The 13149-nt window shown below is 39.1% G+C and overlaps 1 protein-coding gene across 2 annotated transcripts in view; it reads left to right on the top strand.

Annotated features, from left to right (window-relative positions):
• LOC311289551 (uncharacterized protein) overlaps positions 1 to 13149 on the top strand; it is a 60865-nt gene that overhangs the window by 33258 nt on the left and 14458 nt on the right. Inside the window, exon 1 of one of the 2 annotated variants that reach the window (XM_084407649.1) lies at positions 5723 to 5787. The exons of the other annotated variant lie outside the window; for it this stretch is intronic. The gene's annotated coding sequence lies outside the window, so the exon portion shown is untranslated. Of the gene's footprint in view, positions 1 to 5722; positions 5788 to 13149 lie in introns of those variants that run through there. 2 annotated transcript variants of the gene reach the window in all.

The following is a 13149-nucleotide window of genomic DNA, read 5'->3' as shown; positions in this document are numbered from 1 at the left end:
TTTTAAATTATGTGGAAAAAAGTCCTGACACGGTCAATATTTATTCCTCAACTAACATGTCCGCCGTGGCAATCAGGTCAGAATCGTTTCGATTGGATTTAATTAAATTCACAGGGGTGTTCTAACTTTTGGTGTAAGGGTGGTCGGAGAAAATCGATCAACCAGTCGTCTTCCCCAGAGCCATGTGACTCCCTCATTCTTATTTTACATAAATCTAAAGAAAATAACATTGACCTCCAGTTCACATAGTTTCGAAAGGAGTTGGGTCTTGATAAATTTTGATTTATGTATAATTTTACATTAATATGTATGTAATATTCACGTAAGCACTGAATATTTGCGACAGTGATTTACGGCGCCACCGCAAATATTGTTGCTGGCAGGGTCACTTGAACAATGTGACATGTGAAGACGGCTGCACGTTAGCTAATAAAAAGTTTCTAGTTGTTCGGTACTCGCTGTACGTCTCCTCATTTATTACTGCACGCCCTGTGCAACATATACAGTTAAACAAGAACAAGACATGGTGTCAGAAGAAAAGTAACTAAAAATGGATTTTGCAGCAGTACCATCTCCGCACATGGACTGGGAATCGTCCAACTTACCAGATGCATGGCGTAAGTTCAGGCAACATGCAGAGCTCATGTTCGCGGGTCCGTTAAAGAAACGAGGTGAAGATGAAAAGTGCAGTTACTTGCTCCTGTGGATAGGAGAGAAAGGAAGAGATATATTCAACACCTGGGCGCTGACAACAGATGAAGCAAAGGTACTGAAAACATATTATGACAAGTACGAAGCATATGTGATGCCCAAAACAAACACAATATTCGCCAGATATAAATTTCATGAGAGAATTCAAGGAGCCAACGAAAGTTTTGAGCAATTTATGACTGAACTAAGACTATTAGTGAAAGACTGTGCTTATGCAGACAGCGAGGAAATGGTTAGAGATCGCATTGTGTTTGGCATTCACTCTCCGCGAGTGCGAGAAAAACTGTTGAGCGTCGGCTCGGAGTTAACGTTAGACAAGGCCATGGATATTGCTAGATCACACGAAGTTGCACAGGCTCAGCTCAAAACGTTTGCAAGCAGCACATACAACCCCCGTGATCAAACCGTGCACGCAGTCATCTCGCAGAAAGAGTCACATAAGCGAACAGTAAAATCTGGAATGAAAGCCTTTCATCGAAGCAACAATGACGTCACGGAGCGCGGCAGAAATTGCGGTTACTGTGGCAACCAGGCTCACGGTCCTTCTGGAAAATGCCCGGCAAAAGGTAAACAATGTGGCAAATGCGGGAAATCCAACCACTTCGCCAAAGTGTGTCGTTCATTTTACAAAAAGAATGTCCATACAGTGAGCAAAGATGTTTCTCATGATGAAGAAGACCTAAATGAAGAATTTTTCGTGGATGCAGTCTTACAAAAGTCATGTGACACAGAACAAGCATTTGCAGACATACTGCTGGGTGAAGAAAAAACGGAAGTTAGTTTCAAGTTGGACACCGGAGCACAGGTGAATGTCATTCCACTGCACACATTTAATACGCTAAAAGATCAGTGCAAGCTCACACCGACTAAGCACAGCCTCACTGGATATGGTGGTCAAATGCTCACAGTAAAAGGTACATGTGTGTTGATGTGCAGATACAAAGACAAAGAAACACTGATGAGCTTCTACATAGTCGACACTCAAGCACCGCCTGTGTTAGGTCTAAAAGCATGCCTGGACCTGGATTTAATCAAGCTAGTGCTCTCAGTGAACGCACTTAGAGAGGAAAAGTCCATCATGGAGGAATATGCTGATGTATTCGATGGCATTGGATTATTTCCAGGGGAGTGCACAATCCATCTAAAACCCGATGCAACTCCAGTTGTTTATCCACCGAGAAGGATACCACTGGCTCTACGTGGCAGACTGAAAGAAGAGCTGCAAAATATGGAAAAACAAGGAGTCATAGTCAAGGTAACAGAGCCTACAGACTGGGTGAACGCACTTGTGGTCGTGGAGAAACCGCGAACTGGCAAACTCAGAATCTGTTTGGATCCCCGCGACCTCAACAAAGCTATCAAGCGTCCACACTACCCCTTGCCAACGATAGAGGACATCACGCCCAAGCTAACGGGTGCAAAATACTTCAGTGTTTTAGATGCCCGTTCAGGGTACTGGGCAATAAAGCTAACAGAAGAATCGTCCAAGCTAACGACATTCAACACTGTACTAGGGCGATACAGATTTCGTCGCCTTCCATTTGGTATCATTTCAGCTCAGGATGAATTTCAACGCAAAATCGATGAGACATATGAAGGTCTAAATGGTGTCGTTGCAATCGTCGATGATATCCTGGTTTACGGTCGAACCAAAAAGGAACATGACGACAACTTGCATGCAGTGCTGCAAAGGTCCCGTGAGAAAGGTGTGAAGCTCAACCATGAGAAAAGCATTGTGAGTGCCTCTGAGGTTCGCTACTTCGGTCACTGCTTATCCGCTGAAGGAGTCAGGCCAGACCCTGAAAAAGTCTCAGCGATCAAGCACATGGAGCCACCAAAGAGCAAGGCGGAGCTCGAAACAGTCCTGGGAATGGTAAATTACCTGTCCAAATTTGCACCCTGCTTATCAGACATCAATGCACCACTTCGTCAGCTGCTCAAACAGTCCAGCGAGTTCATATGGGATTCCCAGCACGACGCCGCATTCCAAAAAATGAAAGATCTCATTACTAAGGAACCCGGTCCTGTACTTGCATACTATGACCCACAGAAAGAACTGCACCTTCAAGTGGATGCATCGAAATATGGCCTCGGTGCAGTCCTGCTGCAGGACGGGAAGCCGCTCAGCTATGCCTCAAGATCACTGACTGAATGTGAAGTTAGCTATGCTCAAATAGAGAAGGAGCTCTACGCGGTTTTATTCGGCTGCAAGCGTTTTCATCAGTACGTATATGGCCGGAAAGTCATAGTGGAGTCTGATCACAAGCCGCTTGAAGCAGTGATGAAAAAACCACTAGCCGCAGCTCCGCCACGACTTCAAAGAATGATCCTGCAACTCCAGAAATATGATATCACTATCACACACCGGCCAGGAAAGGAGATTCCTGTGGCAGACACCCTCTCTAGAAAGTTCATAGAGGCAGGGAACGACAATCTCAGTGAAGGAATGGACATGCAGGTCCACATGGTATACAAAAGCTTACCTGTCAGTGACGCAAGGCTGCAACAGATCCGTGCTGAGACTGAGTTAGACAGCCAGCTTGTCCAGCTCAGGCAGGTGATTCTGGATGGATGGCCTGGAGAGAGGAGAAAATGCCCTGCAGACATCAGCGACTTCTGGAATTTCCGAGACGAACTGTCATTGACCAACGGAATCATTCTCAAAGGTGAGAAGATAGTCATACCCTCATCACTCAGAGAAGATATGCTCACACGCATTCACGTCGGTCACATGGGCATAGAGAAGTCGAAGCAAAGAGCACGAGATGTGTTATTCTGGCCAGGAATGTGTAAAGAAATAGAACGCATGGTCGAAAGATGCGACACCTGCCTGGAGCAACGCTGTTCAAACACCAAGGAGCCCATGATTCCTCACGAAATTCCAACCAGACCATGGCAGGTGATAGCTTCAGACCTCTTTACCTGGAACAGCGAAGAATACATGGTTACGGTAGACTACCATAGCCGCTTCTTTGAATTGGATAAACTCAACACCACCACAGCTGCCACTGTCATCAGCAAACTCAAAGTCATCTTTGCAAGACATGGCATCCCAGAGAAAGTTGTATCCGATAACGGTCCACAATATCGGGGCAAGGAGTTTGAAGACTTTGCAAAGTCATGGGGTTTCATGCACACCACCACGAGCCCCCATTACCCCCAGAGCAATGGTTTGGCTGAGAAGACTGTGCAGATCGCAAAATCGATCTTGACAAAAGCCAAGATGGACAGGAAAGATCCCCATCTCAGTTTGCTAGAGTATAGGAATACACCTGTTGACAACTATAAGTCACCTGCCCAGCTTCTCATGAGTCGCAGACTGCGATCCATACTGCCAACCACCATCAAGCAGCTCCTACCCGAAATTGTCAGTCTCACAGAGGCACGCTCTAAAAGAGTAAAGCAGCAGCAGCATCAGAAAAAGTATTACGATCGCTCGACTCGTCCACTGTCCCAGCTTCACACTGGACAACGTGTTCGAATTCAAGAGCACGGTCTTTGGAAACCAGCTGTCGTTGTACGACCTGCCGACACACAAAGATCCTATCATGTTTGCACTTCAGATGGTCGGGTGTATCGCAGAAACCGTCGTCATCTTCTCAGCACAAAAGAAGAGCCTGTGGAAAATACCCGCGTTCCTGCAAACATCGAGGAAGAGCAAAACAGCACTGCCTCATCAATGCTTCAGGTACACACTGAAGTACCAGCACAGCATTCAAATGACAGAGAGATCCAGCCCATACAATACCATACCAGATCGGGTCGGGCAGTGCGACCTAGAGCAATCCTTGATTTGTGATTGGTATTTCGTCTGGGGTGTAGGCGGATCGCTGCCCCTATGAGAGAAATGGAATCTAAGATCTGGTATGGGCTGTCTGAGAATAATGGACGTTTTGTTCATAAGTATTGTTTGTCACAGGTGTTTAGATGTTTTGTGAAATACAGCAACCCCTGTGTTTATGCTAGGGTAATGTTTCAGTGATTTGAGTATGCATACTGCATTGGCTTAATGTGTTTTTTTATTCTTTCAAAAGAAAGGAGATGTAATATTCACGTAAGCACTGAATATTTGCGACAGTGATTTACGGCGCCACCGCAAATATTGTTGCTGGCAGGGTCACTTGAACAATGTGACATGTGAAGACGGCTGCACGTTAGCTAATAAAAAGTTTCTAGTTGTTCGGTACTCGCTGTACGTCTCCTCATTTATTACTGCACGCCCTGTGCAACATATACAGTTAAACAAGAACAAGACAATGTATATGATTATTATTTGTATTCTCCTTAATATTTGCAAATAATACATGATTTTCCACTACAAAAACCTCCTAAAAAAATATATATTTACGATTGGACATGAAAAGAATATCTGTTTTTTTCAATATTATTAGGCCTAATTACAGCTAAAACTAAGTAACAAAAATGTGCTATCATATTATTGCCAATAGAAACTGTATAGGTATGACTTTTATCAGTGAATTATATTCTTTTTTCTTATAAACAATTTCCAGGAAACGAGAAACTGTTTGTGAATGTGAAAGCCTAAGAGATGTTTAGTCACATTTCAGCACTAATTCCATGTCTCCAATTTTATTAGAAATAATGAAATATAAATCAGATTTCATCCACCCATCATGTTAAACCCATCATGAGTGTACTTCTTTACAGTCACAGTCATTTTAATATAATGCACTTTAACGAAACAAAGAAAAAAAATGGATTTTATATAGGCTATTGATTCTGTGGAGAAACTGAGACGGAATAAGATGGATATATTCATCATGATAAGGATTCAGTTTTAGTTAATAAATTAAATAGTAGTATGGTTGGTATAATTATACTTATATAAGCCTGCGGCTTTTGAAAAACAAAACAAAAAAAACAATCTCATTGGTACTGATAGCTTTGGGAATCTGCGATTTATCATTTGAATCAATCCTTTATCTTATACTTCTTTCAAAGTGTTTTCTTTATGTAAATTTCTATTTCGAGTGAACGGAACTTTTATTTTGGTGTGGGAATATGACGTCATAAGGCTGCGTCGCGCTCCTGCATCTGTGATTCTGCTGAAGAAAGGTTTGTGTTTTTTTAATCATTTAACGTGTTTTGATCAATACAACACGTTCAGACAATAATAAAGAGAACTGAAATGAATTATTTTTAAAGTTAACATCGTAATGCATCTTATAACAGTAATGAACATAGTGTTGTGTGAGTAAAGCGCATCCACACGCGAATAATAACAAAGATGCGTCTCATTTCGCTCCCTATGTTGTGAATCAGCTGTTTGCTCTCTGGCAACTAATAGACTCGTATGAGATTAGCAAAGTCTGTGCAGAACCGATCACCTCGAGGTGCGTTCTGGATATGTTAACTTCACTTCGTTTTAATGTGGTCACTTATTGTGATTATATGTCGTGGATAAGTTTGTTATCAATAAATGTTAGAAGAATATGCCTTATAAAAATTTTTTATCTATCCAATCTAATAAATCCATTCACTGGTCGTTTATTTTTTATTATGTAATATATTTTTATATTGTTATTATTGGTTGCATTTATTCATTGTAGATACTTTGTTTTCCTCTTAATTCCCTGTATCTCTTTACCTTATTAACTTTCTGTATATTATGTTATTTAAAGTATATATTTTGTCTGTACAGTAAATGCCTGATCATGCCAGTAAAGTTGTGAAGTATGACTGTACTTCTATAGACTACACCAATAGCCTATAGTGAGGACAAATAAGCGTCTGTTTTCATTTGTAGCCCCTCGTGACCGTGACCGCACTCTAATGAAGTTACAATAATGTTATTATTATTAATGGGCTAAATGTTAAAAGAATATCGAAGCTACAAAAAAACTTAATCATATAATCCCAAAGTCTTTTTAATCCATTCACTGATATGTAGGCTTATTTTGATTATAATTTGTGTATATATATATACATACATACACACACACACACACACACACACATATATATATATATATATATATATATATATATATATATATATATATATATATATATATATATATGTATGTATGTATGTATATGTTCTTTTAATTCATATATATATATATATATATTTATTTATGTTAGGGATGTGAATTTCTGCCAAAAATGCCATTCGACAATTAAACTGGTGCCTGGGTAGTTTATCCAATGTGACATTGAACAAGGTTTTAAGATCTTGCATTGAGCACGTCTGTCACTTTTACAAAGTGTGTCGATGTTTTTCCATCCACAGACACAGCTTCATTCTTCCACTGCTCATAGGTGAGGATCACTTCCTCTGCCTCAGGTGTTTCAACTTCATTATAGCAGCAGTGAGGACATACTCTGTACATACATTTTTTGTTCTTGAGGTCACACACGATCGCAGACAGGAGCTCGAGCATCTTCTTCTGATTCATTTTTTCTATGAGAAGCCTCATATGTTCATGGTCAAAGCACGCACACGTGTTGCGGTCCCTGGGTTTTGCCACTGTTACCCAAAAAGGGCAGTACCTTGCAAAATGTCTGTAAGACAGAGGCGTGTGTCCAATCTCTTGGTATTCAGCATGTAGCTCAACCAGTGGTTTTGTTAGCACACGTCGTTGTCTTTTTTGCTTTTTCTTTGTAACTGTATCCTTCTTGCCAGGTAACAGTCTGCTGTTCTCTGTGTTTTTTTTTCAGACACATATATTATCATGAGCCTATAAATCACCTCTCTGTATGGTTCCAGAGACATGGCTCTTCTCATTCAGCACTGCGGGAAAAATATAATTTCCGGGTTCTAATTTGGCCTTAGAAAACCAGTAAAATCAAACATTTTCCATATTAATTTGTGAATATTTTAAATGTCCAATAAAGGGGCAAAAAGTCATAAACAAAAATCTGAAAATACGTCAATGTTTATTTTTTGTGCATAATTTGGTGTGTACAGTTCAAATTCTAATTTTGGTGTTCAACTTTGCGTTTAAAAAATACTAATGGATGCAAAAGTACCATGTACCAATGACAGAAAGGGAGGCCAATTTCATCTTTAGCGATTTGTCATCAAACAAACTGTTCATTAATTGAACAAGTAACATGTTCTCGTCTTTTTTCTTTTTCTTTTTCTTTACATAGTAGGCCTATGGTAGGCTAATTGGAAGAAGAAAAAAAATAAGCAGGACAGTCCGTTTCTGCATCGCCAAACCAGATGCTCGTTAGATCAAAACATAAAATAAATGCATGTCATGATGATTTTATGCGAACCTGCCTTAAACAACTTTAACTGCCTACTTTTTAAACAAATTTCTAAACAAATTAGTTTCAATCAGTGTAACTATTCATAGCCTAACGCTTAGGCATATGTCATATTTTTGTTAAAAAAAATATGCATGTCAACATGTTCTGGGAGGAGACGCGAGCGCAACAGATTTAGAAGGTGTCCAGCATCAGAATTTTTAAAATGCCCTTGAAGGCAATTTTCTTTTTGCACATATAAGATTATGGTCTGAACTTACTATAACCATTATTTTTAGAAGATTTAAAAAAAAAAATATCAATTATTTACATTTTTTAGATGAAGTCCATAAAAAATTATCATTACCGCAACATGACATTACATTAAATAAATGGTTAAAAATGTGTATTTTTGGCTACTGTTAAAGTAGACTCTTATTACTCATGCTCAAAGCTATGTAAAACTCTGGAGAGATTAAATTCCTTATTTTCTCTCATTACCGAAACATACGTGATGATTTACAGTTTATTTTATTTCATTGTTTCACTAAAAGATAACATTACACATTTGTTATGTAGCAGACCTTAAAAAAGTAGTGTTGTATAATATGTATATACATTTTAAAACAAAATATGATTATCTAATTATTACTTAATTTGTAAAAAAGATACATGTTGCGGTAATGAAAATGCCATTTTGGTAATGAGGATCAATTTTTTGAAAATGAGATTTAGCACACACATTCACTGTTGACAAAGGGGTTTGATGCCTAGCCCTATTTTACATATTTAAAACATTAAATTTTTAAAAGAATGTTTATTTCACAAACAGTGTTTCATTTTCTCATTTATCGTAATCATCACAGTACCATGCCTTGTGTTAAAGGGATACTCCACTTTTTTCGGAAATAAGCTCATTTTACATCTCCCCCAGAGTTAAACAGATGAGTTTTACCGTTTTAGAATCCATTTAGCCGAACTCCGGGTCTGACGGTACCACTTTTAGCATAGCTTAGCACAGATCATTGATTCAGACGAGTCCAGTAGCATTTCTTTCAAAATGACCAAAGAGTTTCAATATTTTTCCTATTTAAAACTTGACTCTTCTGTAGTTAAAGGAGTCATAACCTAGTATTACATTGGATACCTACTGCTGTATTATAGTCTTTCAGGCCCTTCTAAAAAAGAAAAGTGGAAAAAAAATAAACACAGACCTACTTTTACCCTTATTTCTGAAGGCATTATTGTCTCGCGAGATCAATGCGATGTTTTGGCTGTCGTGGACGCTCATTTTAATAATGCAAATGAGGGGCGCGTTGATTGGTTGAAGGAAGGAGTGGGGTTGACACGCAGGTAACTTCGGCATTTTGACTGAGACATACATTAACATCGGTAACGAGCTAAACCGTTTGTTGCTATTTTCTCCCACATAGGTTTACCTTTTATTTAATGTCGATTACATTAACGGAGATGTAGTCTACTTATTTTATCAGCTTACAGTGGTTATTGAGATGAGACGTTTACTATCATGTGCTGTTTTTGCCTTGTTTCACGTTATTTAGACATTCAATATTTTTCTTCTTTAGACAGGTAACGTGTTGTTTTTCTTTATGTTTATTATTACTTGACTGTTTGTTTTATTTATCTATGTATCGTTATGTATTCTATAAAAAATCAATACAATGATATGTTGTCATAGTTATATAATATACAATAAAGCGCACACACATAACAATACGCTAGTTGAAAGGGTTGTTGGGACAGCGTCATTAAAAATGAATTTCATCCACTGGACCCTGATAGTTTCGTCCGATTTTGGGAGATAAAACACATTTACATGTTTTTTATGGCAATCAACCACAGAGCAAGTCCGGTGTGCACTCGGTTTCTCCATCTTTCTCGACTGAACTGAATATGAGGGGGAGAGGGGAAGCAGGGCTTCCTGCCGCGGTGTCCATATATGGTATATCCTACTACCTCATGACGTCAAGAGGGAGCTGAAATCAAAATCTTGTATTTGAGTGCGCGTGCACGCGCGCTGGTTTATTTACCCTGAGGTAAACAAACGCTTCACTTTTAAATATCGGCTTCCCGGCCAGTGTATAATCGTTAGTCGATCATAACATACATTGATTCTCGTGGAAAAGTGAAAATTGCAGGTTATGACTCCTTTAAACCGTGTACTAAGATCGACGGAAAATGAAAAGTTGCGATTTTCTAAGCCTATATGGCTAGGAACTATACTCTCATTCCGGCGTAATAATCAAGGAACTGTGCGGCTGTACCATGAGTCCAGCAGGCGTAATGATATGACGCAGCGCCTGAAAATAGTCCCCAGCTCGGTAACTTCTTCCAACGTGACCGGGACTAAGTTTGTCTAACCTATTAGACCTATTTTCAGGCGCTGCGTCATATCACTACGCCTGCTGCACTCATGGTACAGCCGCACAGTTCCTTGATTATTACGCCGGAATGAGAGTATAGTTCCTAGCCATATAGGCTTAGAAAATCGCAACTTTTCATTTTCCGTCGATCTTAGTACACGGTTTAACTACAGAAGAGTCAAGTTTTAAATAGGAAAAATATTGAAACTCTTTGGTCATTTTGAAAGAAATGCTACTGGACTCGTCTGAATCATTGATCTGTGCTAAGCTATGCTAAAAGTGGTACCGTCAGACCCGGAGTTCGGCTGAATGGATTCTAAAACGGTAAAACTCAACTGTTTAACTCTGGGGGAGTTGTAAAATGAGCATATTTCCGAAAAAAGTGGAGTATCCCTTTAACAAGTGCTGTGTATACAAGTTACAATCTTGTGAGGTCCTGAGTAGTCTTAATTTTCCATTTACCTTGTGTCCCCGACAGGAAAATACCCTGCTGTGCGATCTGTGACAGTGGGCGCAACGTCAATTATGTAGAACACATTGGAATTGAACGAAAATATAACGATATTCAAAAAAGCTATTTTATGTTCGAATTTCGCACGCAGTTCGACTATTTAACTATTCAAATATTGCGAATCATCCCTAATATATATATTATATTATATTATATTATATTATATATATTTTTTTTATTATTTATTTAGCTTTTCATAAACAGGGAAACATTAAAATCACCATATGTTCTACAATAAGTGTCAAAAACAAAGCCTCCCCCCAGCCCTCAAACGTAGATAAATTCTATAAGTACAAGTCCTACAATGTGACAGACTGCTCAAATATAGTAAATATATGAACATATAAGCATGAGGAAAGTAAAATAAACAAAAATGAATGAATAAAATTACTTTAATGCAAAGTACTAATATATACATGCTTATACATATTGTACATATATACACACATATATTAAATAAAATATATATACTTACATAATTATACATCAGTTGAGCATAACCTACATTTACACACCCCGTATACATTACCAGCCATTTCGAGCCGCGCCTGCAATTTCGCAACTCTGTCGCATCTCTCTGCCGCTCTGCCTCCCGCTCACACACACACACACACACACACTGCCGCCCTTCCACTCACGTCACTTTTTTAAAATCCCCTACAGCGCAAAACATGAGTCCCGCAAACGCGGCGCCGAGGTGCTGTGGTTATGGTCTGTTGAGACGGGACTGTGTAGTTGGGTTCAAGGAATTGCATAAGCTCTAGAAAGCCCTCACCGCTTACAAAGTCAAGGGGCAGCATGTCTTTTTCAATCATTCCGCATATCTTTTGGGTAATAGTCTCTGAGCGCTGTTTGTCACATTTCCTACCAGCTAGCATGGATGACACGGTAGGTTGGCTTTGGCTACCTTTCTCACCCGAAGAGGCTTGTGGGTGTCGCGTTTTCAGGTGATACATCATAGATGATGTGCTACTACTGTATTTAAGCACTGTATCACACAAGTTGCAACTTACATCTGTGTCATTCTTTTTGGTGAAATGGTCCCACACACTACTTTTCTTTGCACGCTTCATCCTGTCGTCTGCCCTGGCTCTCACCTCGAGTGTTTTAGCCTGTAGCCTTTACTTTTCGCAAACCCAAACGCTGTGACCTCACGCCAAATGTTTTTATTGGTTTATTAAGTACAAACAGGCGAGTTATGAAAAATTGAGTGTGAGGGATTTGTTCACTTCACACAAAAAGATCTTGGAATGAGATGGCTAACTGTAGTAGCGTTTAGTCCACTGTCTATAATAGCCTAATTTAGAGATCACTTTTTTTTTTTTACCGACTACCGACAACTTTGATCGGTTAACGTTGATACGGTCAACCATCGGTCAAACGGTCATCGGTTAACATCCCTAGGAGGAATGGACACTTCAGGCTTTGATATATAAAAAAGCACGTCATCTGCATATAAAGATATATATTGGGGTCTATCATTTATTAAAATGGGGGTGATTTCAACATTCCGTCTAACACTTTCTGCCAAGGCTATTGCGAATAAATACGGGGAAAGGGGACAGCCTTGACGTGTTCCTCTGTATAGTGAAAACGAGGCTGACAGTGTCAAATTTGTAAGTACCGAAGCTTCTGGTTTAGCATTTAGAATTCCGATCCATTGAATAAATTTAGCCCCAAATCTTTTTAGAGTAGTTAACATATAAGGCCATTCAATTTGGTCAAATGCTCGTTGTGCGTCTAAAGAGATCAAACATGCTTTTGTCACATGCTTCGTATATATTATATTATAAAGGCGTCTCAGATTTGACTGTATGTGCCGATTTGGCATAAATCCAGTCTGATCCTGGTTTATGATTGAACATATATATCGTTTCAATCTATTAGCTAATATATTACTAATAATTTTTGCCTCTATTGGAATAAGAGAAACTGGGCGATATGAGGACATCTTCATTTTATCCCGTCCGGGTTTAGGTATTAAAACTATATTAGCCTTGTACAATGTGGGGGGGAGTTTCAACTGGGAGAACGAGTGGTTAATCATGCGGAGAAATACCGGGGCAAGAATCCCCCAGAACTTTTTATAATATTCTGCACTAAACCCATCTGGGCCTGCACATTTATTATTAGAGAGGTTATTAACCACTTCGCTGATTTCGTTTAATTTCCTCATCTAACCTTTTAACAGCTTCTTCACTTAATCGGGGAAGATTAATCTTAGATAAGAAATGATTGATATCATTAGTATCTATATTTCCTTTGGATGTATATACCTCTTTATAAAATTCTGTAAAGTGTTCTTTTATCCGTTTGGGATCGGTTAAT

This window comes from Rutilus rutilus, assembly GCF_951802725.1.
Source record: "Rutilus rutilus genome assembly, chromosome: 4".
Lineage (NCBI taxonomy): Eukaryota > Metazoa > Chordata > Actinopteri > Cypriniformes > Leuciscidae > Rutilus > Rutilus rutilus.
The sequence above is the reverse complement of the archived record's forward strand: the minus strand, read 5'-3'. Positions and strand labels throughout refer to the sequence as shown.